The sequence below is a fragment of the Lutra lutra genome, chromosome X, assembly GCF_902655055.1.
Source record: "Lutra lutra chromosome X, mLutLut1.2, whole genome shotgun sequence".
In the NCBI taxonomy this organism is placed as follows: Eukaryota; Metazoa; Chordata; class Mammalia; order Carnivora; family Mustelidae; genus Lutra; species Lutra lutra.
In genome coordinates, this window is record NC_062296.1 from 72,978,039 (window position 1) to 72,990,226 (window position 12,188).

The window sequence follows — 12,188 nt, forward strand, 5'->3', positions numbered from 1 at the left end:
ACAGTGCCCTGGCATGGAGGATTCGGCTGTCTATAACGTTTGGAAAGAATCCACCCCAACTTTCTCTGGTGGCTGGGGAGAAGCGGTAGGGGCCAGCTCTAAGGTTACATAGCGATCGCATTCCCTTTGAAGCACATGAAATGGCTTCTCTTCATTGTTTTTGCTCTACCAAAAGGATAACGTCACAGGGTTCAACTGCAGAGGACCTGCGTATCGCAGGGAATGACGACGCTTTCAGTGGTGGCCGGGCCGGAACGCGCTGCTTCCGGTTTGTTTGAGATCGCAGAAGTGCGGCTGCAAGAGGAGGTGGTGCGTGAGAGCGAGGCCCGCTCCCCAGGGACAGACCCTAGGCTGGCTCTGGACCACTTGGGGCCCAGAGGTGAGAGCAGGAGCCCGCTGTGGGGGGTGGGGAGTCCGAACTTCAGGGCTGTGCGGGATCTGAGGACAGAGATGGGGAAGGTGTAGGAGGAGAGAACCTGAAGGTGATAGGTGGCTGCAGGGAATGAGCTCAGAAGAAGGAAAGTGAAGGAGAAACAAAGGTAAAACCTCAGAAAGTGCCTCATATCAGAAACAGCATCTTCTTTTCCCTAGGAAAGTGAGGGCTGCCTCCCCCCAAACCAATTACAGTGGCAGAGAGGGAAGGCATAGTGCACAATGAGAGAGAAATGACTGGAAAGCACTTTGCAAGACTAAAGAGTTATATAAAGTCCCAATAATAATAAATCACCTTGCCTGAGGTATGAAAACCTTAAAATAACCTGAAAAATCAAAACGTGGAGAAGCAGTGAGCTTCCAGAAGGTTTGTATGCTTGTTTGAAATTCTTCCCCCTCAACAACTCAAGTCAGGTTCTTTAGGAGCAGACCTCAATCAGGTTTTTGGGTAAAAAGGAGTCTAGCCCCTGTTTAAACCTGCCCTCACCCCTCCCCCACCCCATGGCCATGCGGGGAGAGCACAGACTTGGGGGGGGGGACCTCTTTTCTGAATCTGACATCTGCCTTCCTGAATACCCCTGCATCTGTTTTGTGAAGATTTTCTTTTCTTCTTTTTGTTATATAAAAAGAGAGAGATTGAAAAAAATTATCTTCGTTCCTGGAAAAAAAAAAAAAAAGAAGAAGAAAGAAAGAAAGTAAAGAAAAATAGGTCTTTCTGAATTCTCAGTACTGGAGCTCTGTTCTTTATATATCTACTCGTTCCATTGTTAAATAAACCCACATATTTAAGGGTGACACATCCTAACTAATGCCTTGTCAGGACCATGTGTCTTGCTAAAAATGGACCTTGGTGACTTCTGTTTCCATTTTTTTCAAAGAAATAATTTGATTATTTTTATTCTGCTTCTCTCTACCACCACTCACAAGGAAATGGTTATCTTTGCACAGAAAACATTTTTAAACAAGCCGAGAGCTGCAACATGTACAGACAGAAAATTTTCTTAACCACATCTGTATAAGTCACACACACACACTCACTGCCTTGTGAAAATTAGCTTTAAATTTGGAGTCAATGCTCTTCTGCAGGAAAACTGCTTTCTGTTCAACCTCTTACAATATTATGTGCATCCCTACATCTTACTTTGTGCAGACCTGAATATCTCCCAGAAAAAGGATAATTTAATAAAAGCGGGCGATATGAATCACCCAGGGACAATTTGAATTATTATCTGTAGATAATTAATTATGCACATATTTCTAGTGAGATTCTTAAATCAGCAGGGCTTCTTAATCAGAGACTTTCAAATTTTCTCTGTAATAACTGAAGACTTGACCCATAAATCAGCAAATAGGCCAGCAGGCTCGCCACATGCTTCACATTTCTTCTTGGGAGAAAAAGACACTTAATTATCCTGAGGTCACAGAAGAAGGGAAAAATGGACATGAAAGTTATTAGGGGTTTTATAGCAAAGTATAACTAATTTCAGTGTTGTCTTAAAAGTGAGCTCGTGAAAAGAAGCCAAGGAAAACGTCTGAAATCAACCAATGTGTTTTATGCAGAGAAAGATATTTTCAATGTTTACAGGAACAATCTTACCAGCCAACCCCGTTTCCCATTTCCAGTAAGTTGACTGTCCCAAATTTGAATATTTTTTTCATGTTACCTGTTTTGCAAATTAAATCTTTAAAATGGAAGACACAGGAATGTAAGACTTATTTTAATTCCTATATGGAATGTTAATAAGGGGTCGAGTTTATCCTTTATTTCTAGTATCTTGCCTTACCCCTACTTCACTAGAACCTCTTGGTTATGACTCTGTCCTCCTCCTATTCTTCAGGTCTTATTTCTTCCACCTCCCATGGTAGAAAACTGCTCTTCATAAAGGACCCCATAGTGATCTAACAGTGCAGTGCAAAGCTGGTGAGGAACTTCATGGGACATAGCCCCAGAAGACTTGGGTTCAAGTCCCAGTGCCCATTAGCACTGCCTGGGGGACGCCATTGGTGGGATGTCCAGATAGCCTTCTCTTGACTGGTTTGCTCCTCCCTTGGCTGCTGTCAGTATAGGCAGCAAACTGCTCAGGACTATCTTCTCTGAGAAATTGCTCTCAGACAAATGGGAGTCCCTTCTAGCAGGATGATAAGGTTCCCCCTCCCCTTCCAGAAGCAGCCATTAGCCAATGAGTGACTGATGCGAGAGTACCAAAGGCCAACCATCTCCAGGGAGGACCAGTTCTCTGGGGCTTTTAGTGTCCCCGGGGCTCCCGTGGGATCTGGCAGAAATCAGCCTCCAGTCTAGACCACATCCTTGCTTAGCTCTCTTCCTATGCCCTCTCCCACTTCCCCTTCCTCGTGGAAGAGCGCCTGCTCAGTGAGCTGCCTAAACAAGAACCTGTGCTTCAAGCTCCGCTCGGGAAGCTGACTGCGGATGCACTGGGATCCCAGACTTTCACTGCACATGTCTGGTAGCAGTTCCCTCACATTTGAAATGACGACAATAACACACACCCCACAGGCCCGTTGCGTGGGTTAAATGAGAAAACCTGGGTTAAAAAAAAAAACAACACCCTGCTCACCTGAAGTGCTATTCAAATTTAAAGGATTATTATGACCTCATGTAAATATCAGACTGTGTAGACCACCTCTCCCACAGTTGGGGTGGAGGGCAGTGGACCATAATCAAAGAGCTTCCTCCCTTGGCCTCTGGTTTCCCCCTTCCTTCCCTAGGTCTCCGTTGCTGGCTCCTACCCCTCTGACCAGCCTCCACACCAGACAGCACCCACAGCCAGGGAGAAGCTCAGGCCACCTCCTTCAGTTCCAAGCACAAGCTGAGGTTCTCTATATACTGGAGACTCCCAGCCCTCGATCTCCAGCTCTGACAGCTCTCTAGAACATCAGATTCGCAGTTCTAGTGACTATTTGACAACTCCATGTGGCCATGGGACAGACATCGGACTTAACATGGCCAAAGCATGACTCTTGACCTGTCATTCGGCTTCCCCATTGTTACCCACCTTCCCCATCTCCCTAAATAGCTGCCTTCCAGAGAACGGCTCAAGCCAGAACTCTAGGAGCCATGCTTGATTCCTTTTATTCTTTCACCCTTTATGTCCAATCCATTGGTAAGCTCTGCCAACTCTTCATCCAAATTCCACTTCTCTCCATCTCCACTACTACTGACATAATCCAAGTCACCATCATCTTACTTGAACCACTGCACCCAGACAAATCCTCTTATAAAATATCAAGATCCTGTCAGTACTTGCTTAAAGCCTTCAAATGGCTTGCCACAATTTTTAGAGCAAGCTCCCTCTGTCTCTATCTCCCTCCCCCTTCTCTTTCTTTCTTTCCCCTTTCCTTTCCCTCCATCACCCACCTAATAAGCGCACATGCGTGCACACACACACACACGCACACACACACACTCTACCACAACCACATTGCTTTCTTCTTATTCTTTGCAGATACCAAAATCATTCTTGCCTCAGTGTCTTTGCATTTGCTCTGTCTTCAGCCAGGTGCGTCCTTCCCCAAGCTTCCATAACTGTCTCCTTTTGGTCATTCAAAGTTTGCTTTACTCTTCTAATTTAAAGTAGTTACCTGGGGGATACTCTGTCACATTCACTCTAATCTTCTGGAAATCCTTTCTCACTTACTCTTTCTTGTTTACTGGTCCATTTGTGCATTATCCATCTTTCTCCCAACTGTTAAGTTCCAAGAGAGCAGGGTTCTTGTTTATTTCGTTCACAGCTATATCCCAGGGGCCTAAACCAGTGCCTGTTACTTAGTAGATGGTCACTCAGTACAGCTTTTAGCTGACTAGATTCATGGATGAATGAATGAATGAATAAATGAAGCACGGGGCGCAAGCTTGGGTTCTAGCTCAGCTATACTACTGGGTAGCCGTGAGAACTTGGACAAGTTAAATGAGCCCTTCAAGGGCATTTTGGGTGGCACTTGCTAGGCTGGTGCTGAAGGGGAAACAGGTAACTGAGGTTTAAACTTCCCAGCATGCATCGGGGCCTTAAAACCTCCTTCTCCTGACTCCTAGACTCACTCGGCAGTGCATATGGTAAAAGTTTAACCATGGGGTAATGTGGCCAATTGTTCTGCTTTGCCCAGGACTTTGACTTTGTGGGCACATGAGACTTTCAGTGCTAAAACTGAGATCGTCCTAGGCAAAGTGGCGCAGTCTGTCACCTCCTGTGAGCCCTAGAAGAACACCTTCAGCTCCAGGCCATGGAGCACCCTGGAGGAAACTCAGTAAGGAAGGCAGTGTCTGAGGGGCAAGAGGGGTTGGTGAGGAGCCTCACAGGTGTGTGGTGAGAATAGGAAATATCCTTGGACAGGTTTGGATCCTGTTGAGTTTGATTATTGTTGTTATTGTTGTTCTACTATTTAGTTTGGGAAAGCTTCAGCTCGAGAAATGAGCAAGAAGAGTAAAAAGAACTGCTTTATTATTCTCTCCCTTTGTTTCCCTTTTTCTGAACTATTTGAGAGCAGACTACATCTTTAGGCTTCTTAACCCTTTCATATTTCAATGTGTATATCCTGAGAACAAGGATATAGTTCTTATGTGACCACAATTCAAATTTAGGAAATTTAACATTGACACAATACTTTTGTTTAATCAACAGTCTATGTTCCAAACAAATCGATTGTCCCCAAAAGAAAACATTCATTCCAGGATCCAGTCCAAGATCACATACTGCATTTAGTTTTTTCATCTACTTTAGTCTCCTATTCTTAGTCTTTTGTGATAGGGACATTTTTGTAGAGAACATGACAAATATTTTATAGAATGTCCCTCAGGGGGCGCCTGGATGGCTCAGTTGGTTAAGCAACTGCCTTCGCTCAGGTCCTGGGATTGAGCTGAGTTGGGCTCTCTGCTCAGTTGGGAGTCTGCTTCTCCTTCCGCCTGCCCTCCCACCCAATTTTGAGCCTAGCTCCTTATCACTGATCAACCATGAGCTCCCACATTCCTCAGTAGGATATCCCTGGGGTGGGAGGGAGGCTGTCATAAAACCCCTGGTCAACGTGCATCTGCAAGCCTCCTACACCTACCTCTTCTGGTATCTCCACTGGGACAATGTGACTGTGGAAGGTGTGGGACATTTCTTCGGTGAGTCGGCTGAGGAGAAGACCCAGGGCGTCCAGCGTCTCCTGAACATGCAAAACCAGCCCGGCGGTGGCGCCCTCTTCTAGGATGTGCAGGAGCCGTCCCAGGGGGGTGGTGGTGGGGGGTGGGGAATGTAGTAAAGCCGCAGATGCCAGGGAAGCCGCCCTGGTTCTGGAGAAGAACCAGAACCAGGCCTGTTTGGGTCTGCATGCCCTGGGTTCTGCCCGCACAGAACCCCAGCCCTGTGACTTCCCAGAGAACCACTTCCTGCATGAGTAGGGGAAACTCATCAAGAAGATGGCAACCAGCTGACTCATCTCCGCAGGCTGGCCGGCCCCCAGGCTGGGCTTGGCGAGTATCTCTTCGAGAGGCTGACCCTCGAGCACCACTAGGAGCCTCTGAAGCTCAGCAGTCTTTGAGGGACACCTCTGGCATCACGCTGGTGCCAAGGCTTGTGCCCTGAGCCTCTCCCTGAAGCCACTAGGCAGCTTTTCAACCACCCAGGAGCCCTCTCCCCACCCGTGGACCAAATGGAAACAATAAAGCTTTTTGCAGGGGGAAAAAAAAAAAAAAGAATGTCCCTCAGTTGAGATCTTCTTTACTTTTAGAACCAGAATAATAACATCCACCACACAGGATTAAATAAGATTCATTCCTAATTATAATTTAAAGAATAAATAAGGGACGCCTGGGTGGCTCAGTTGGTTGGACGACTGCCTTCGGCTCAGGTCATGATCCTGGAGTCCCGGGATCGAGTCCCGCATCGGGCTCCCAGCTCCACGGGGAGTCTGCTTCTCTCTCTGACCTTCTCCTCACTCATGCTCTCTCTCACTGTCTCTCTCTCAAATAATAAATAAAATCTTAAAAAAAAATAATAAAGAATAAATAAGATAGAATTTGAGACAAAAAATTATAAAGGTCTATGCAAATATAAATCAGTGTTTATATTCTTGATATGATATTCAGTATCAAGGTTGAACTTGAGAAGCAAGTGACCTGAGACCCATTGAATCAAAAATTCAGAGGGTGGGGTTGACATCTCTATTTTAACAAGCCTTCCAGGTGATTCTAGCAGGCTAAAGTTTGAGAACCACTGTTATCATGGATTAAATGATGTGATTTATGTAGCTAACTGGCACAATGCCAAGTGATCACATCACAGAGCAACTGTACGGTAAGTATTAGCTCCCTCCTCTGCCTTCTCCACTGTCCACAACTCACTCAACATGCACACACACACACACATATACCAATCAATAATTGTTTGGATACTGTACGTGAAAAAAACAACCCACTACTATTTCAAAATTACATACATTAAGAGCTGGAAGTATACCTATAAAACTTCATATGGTTGGGGGTGCCTGGCTGGCTCGGTCAGTAGAGTATGCAACTCTTGATCTCCGGGTCATGAGTTCAAGCCCCACATTGGACATAGAGATTACTTTTTAAAGAATCCTTCATACAGTTGAACACAATTAGTCACATCATGGTTCTCACATCCTGCCTTCTTGAAACTGGAAGAAAATTCATCGATAAATATTTATTAAATATTTGTCATATGTCCAACTCTGGTTGCTAGAGAGAATCATAGAAAAGTAGAAAAAATGGTTCCTGCCTTCAAAGGGCTTAATGGGGAAAAGATAATGTTAAAAAATGAAATTCACTCAGGTGCCTGGATGGCTCAGTTGGTTAAGCGTCTGACTCTTGATCTTAGCTCAGGTCTTGACCTCAGGGTCATAAGTTCAAGCCCCACACTGGGTTCCATACTGGGTATAGAGCCTCCTTAAAAAAAAAAAAGACAAAACCAAAATTCACTGAGTAAATTTGAAGATATAGTTGGCTATATTAAGCAATGCATGTATTAGGGAACATCCTATCTAGCAAACAGAGGAGAGCTCCAAGGAGTTGTATAAAATGGAAGGTTTTTATAGAAAAAGAGGGCAGGTCAAGGAGGTTTTGCTAATAATAAAAAGAAAGGACTGTTTCAGGGAAAGTCACTTTCCCTTAGGGGGAAAATCTTGGGGGTTTTATCATGCAGATTACCTCATCTTGCTTTTGGGGGATCGAGAGGCCCAATGTGACAGACTACCTCATTGGTGCTGACCAGAAAATTCTTGACTGACCAGTAAAGACTACATTTCTAAGGGAGGTAGAAACTACAATTAGGTTAAATATTAAGGCCCACTTTGGTGATGCAGTCTAACTTAAGAGACTCCATTTTGGGCTTTAGCTTTTGTTTTTGACAGTCATCAATACTGATTGACACCTACAGTGAGATGGAAACTGCCATGGTGGGAAGTTTACCTTGATGAATTGGGAGACTCCACGAACACTATCAGACAATCTATCCCAAAAGATAAGAAACAAGAAGTCTCGCAGATCAAATTTCAACTCTCAAATCACACAATTTGAATTGACATAGAAAATAGAGTGAGTAGTAAAGGGAAAGAAATGGATTGGGTTAATAAATCTGGGATAGGGTACAGTGGAATAGTAGGACCACAATACCTGAATCATGAGTTATGCAAAATGTATATGTCCTGTATCTCTCTGTCACATCACCTATGATGATGTGGCTATGAAGATCAGAATTAAAAATTAACAAGGAGACTCATCAAACAGATTACCTGGAGACAATATATTCTTGCTCTATCAGTGAGAAACAGGGACAAGTATGCCTGGCCACTGCTATAATTTTCCAATAATTTACTATCTGTCTCAAACAGAGGACATGTAGAACTAGAACAGGAGTCACTAATAAGTGACTGATTTAAGAAATCTACAATTTTCAGGGCACCTGGGTGTTTCAGTCAGTTAAGCATCTGACTTTGGCTCAGGACATGATCTCAGAGTCCTGGGATCGAGCCCCACATCAGGCTCTCCATTCAGCAAGGAGTCTGCTTATCCCTCTCCTTCTGCTGCTCCCCCTACTTGTGCTCTCTCTCTCTCTCTCAAATAAATAAAATGGTTTTTTTTTTTGAAATCTACAATTCTTGTGACTATTTAGCCTGACTTGGATCTTCTTGTAGATGTTCAACATATATGCTCTACTTACCTTATCACATCTAATATGTCTCAATCTATTAGCAATCTATTCCTTCTCTAATTATTTTACCTATTGCCTTTATTTCTCTTGTTCTCTATATAGTATAAATACTCTTAAATAATTAAACAAACACACATTTTAGGTACAATATAAGAGGTTTTCACATATCCACTCATTTAATTCTTATTTCTTATATATAATGATGTAAAAAAGACATATGTTGTAGGCACTGAATAATTTAAGAGTACAATGCAGGGGCACCTGGGTGGCTCAGTCAGTTAAGCATCTGCCTTCTACTCAATTCATTGATCTCAGGGTCTTGGGATCAAGCCCTAGGCCAGGCTCCCAACTCAGTGGGGAGTCTGCTTTTCAATCTCCCTCTGCCCCTCCCTCAAATAAATAAACAAAATATTTGAGAAAAAAAAAGAGTACAATGCAATATAGAGTTAGTCAATGGCTTGGTGATATGGAAGACATCCTCTAGGGATCCTAGTGAGGAAAGCTGGGCTTATTCAGTAAAGGATTCATGGAAGAGTTGTTTCTCCACCAGGTCTTGAAGAAAGTGAGGGACTTTACTGAAAGAGAATCAGGATACAGACATTAATGGAGGAGCAAGGAGAGTAAATCTGGGCAAACATCAAGAGAAATCAGCCACAGGAAAATGGATCCCACATTGGACAGCAGAAAAAGATGCAGTAACTTAGGAGAAGGTGGAGTTGACAGAAGGAGAAAGCCAAAATGCTCAAAAGAGAAAATTGAACTTGCTTCAAAAATGTGAAGCATTTTTTTGGGGCGCCTGGGTGGCTTAGTGGGTTAAGCCGCTGCCTTTGGCTCAGGTCATGATCCCAGGTCCTGGGTTCGAGCCCCGCATCAGGCTTTCTGCTCAGCAGGGAGCCTGCTTCCTCCTCTCTCTCTGCCTACCTCTCTGCTTACTTGTGATTTCTCTCTGTCAAATAAATAAATAAAATCTTTAAAAAAAAATGTGAAGCATTTTTTTTAAGATGGAGTACTCTTAGTAAAATAGTGGGGGTATGCCCTCTGTGGTAGGTTGTATTACTGCTTAAAATATTTGAAGCTACTCCCTGTTTAGAACTACACATTTCCACCCTAATAGTGTCAGCCTTGGCCAACAGTCTTGCTTCAACTAATGAAAGTGATAGGAGGTGACATGCCCTACCTCTAAAGAAAGGTTTAAGCATCACTGTGTGATTCCACCATATTTAACTTTCTAGCAATGCCCCAGATAGGGGATGCCCATTCAGCCTTGGTTCTGGAATGAAAATAACCTGGAAGCTACTGCCAGCCCAGTATGGACAAGAAGCACAAATAAGGAAAAAATTTTTATAAGTCACTGAGATTTGCAGGTTTTTTGTTACTATAATTTAGCCCCTGATACAGCTTCCAGTCAGTATTGTTTTGGAGGTTTTAGCCAATACAGTAAAAGAAAAAAAAAGAGTCTTTGGATTGATAAGGAAAACAATTTTTTTTGGTATGTGACTATAATTTCCTATGCAGAGAGAATTTATGGATAGATTATTCAAATTAATAAGATGGGTTGACAATCTGGAGCAGAAGAAAGATGCTACTGTGTTGAGTGAGTATTCTCTGAGAGTGGAAAAGATTCAGTGTGAGGGGATAAAAATAGTCTGAGTGAATGAAGAGGCGAAAAGGGAAAGTGCATGTGATGGGGAAGTAAGAAAGACAAGATACATCACTAGGAGGGAAATGAAGAGGAAAGACATGGTGGAAAGTACAATTCAGTGGTGGGGGGGAAGATGGATTGGCAAGATTTCTGAACACAAACACAAAATACAAAAGCCAATAAATTTTTCTGTACACTGGGGGGAAAAGTAGTTAGAAAATATATATTTTTTTGTAATTGCCATTTAAACTTAGCAGTACAAAAAGTAAAATAAAATAAAATTAGCATCTTTGCAGATGATACGATACTTTATGTGGAAAACCCAAAAGACTCCACCCCAAAACTTCTAGAACTCATACAGGAATTCAGTAAAGTGGCAGGATATAAGTCAATGCACAGGAATCAGTTGCCTTTCTATACACCAACAAGAAGACAGAAGAAAGAGAAATTAAAGAGTCTATCTCAACTATAAGTGCACCCAGAACCATAAGATACATAGGAATACATTTAACCAAAGAAGCAAAGAATCTATACTCAGAAAACTATAGAATACTCAAGAAAGGAATTGAGGAAATCACAAAGAAATGGAAAAACATTCCATGCTCATGGGTTGGAAGAACAAATATTGTGAAAATGTCTATGCTACCTAGAGCAATCTACATGTTTAATGCAATCTCTATCAAAACACCATCAATTTTTTTCAAAGAAATGGAGCAAATAATCCTAAAATTTGTATGGAACCAGAAAAGACCCTGAATGTCCAGAGGCATGTTGAAAAACAAAGCCAAAGCTGTTGGCATCATAATTCCTGACTTTAAGCTCTATTGCAAAGCTGTCATCATCAAGACAGTATGGTACTGGCACAAAAACAGACACATAGATCAATGGAACAGAATAGAGAGCCCAGAAATAGACCCTCAACTCTGTGGTCAACTAATCTTCGACAAAGCAGGAAAGAATGTTCCATGGAAAAAAAGACAGTCTCTTCAACAAATGGTGTTGGGAAAATTGGACAGCCACATGTAGAAAAATGAAACTGGACCATTTCCTTACACCACACACAAAAATATACTCCAAATAGATGAAAGACCTCAATGTGAGGCAGGAATCCGTCAAAATCCTTGAGGAGAACACAGGCAGCAACCTCTTTGACCTCAGCCACAGCAACTTCTTCATAGAAACATCACCAAAGGCAAGAGAAGCGAGGGCAAAATGAACTATTGGAACTTCATCAAGATAAAAAGCTTTTGCACAGCAAAGGAAACAGTTAACAAAACCAAAACACAACTGACAGAATAGGAGAAGATATTTGCAAATGACATTATCAGATAAAGGGCTAGTATCCAAAATCTAGAAAGAACTTATTGAACTCAACACCCAAAGAACAAGTAATACAGTCAAGAAATGGGCAGAAGACAGGAACAGACATTTCTGCAAAGAAGATACCCAAATGGCTAACAGACACATGAAAAAGTGTTCAATATTACTCGGCATCAGGGAAATACAAATCAAAACCACAGTGAGATACCACCTCACACCAGTCAGAATGACTAGAATTAACAAGTTAGGAAATGACAGACATTGGTGAGGATGTGGAGAAATAGCTCAAAAAGTTGAAAATAGAGCTACCCTACAACCCAGCAATTGCACTATTAGGTATTTATCACAAAGATACAAACGTAGTGATCCAAAGGGGCACAAGCACCCCAACATTTATAGCATCCATGTCCACAATAGCCAAACTATGGAAAGAAACTAGATTTCCACCAACAGATGAATGGATAAAGAAAATGTGGTATATGTATACAATAGAATATTATGTAGCCATCAAAAAGTGAAATCTTGCCACTTGCAAAAACATGGATGGAACTAGAGGCTATTATGCTAAGCGAAATAAGTCACTCAGAGAAAGACAATTATCAAATGATCCCACTGAAATGAGGAAT

The 12,188-nt window shown here is 42.5% G+C and overlaps 1 pseudogene; it reads left to right on the forward strand.

Annotated features, from left to right (window-relative positions):
* The first annotated feature begins 222 nt into the window (after positions 1-222).
* On the forward strand, positions 223-5,967 carry LOC125091526 (ferritin light chain-like; annotated as a pseudogene).
* Positions 5,968-12,188: the final 6,221 nt, after the last annotated feature.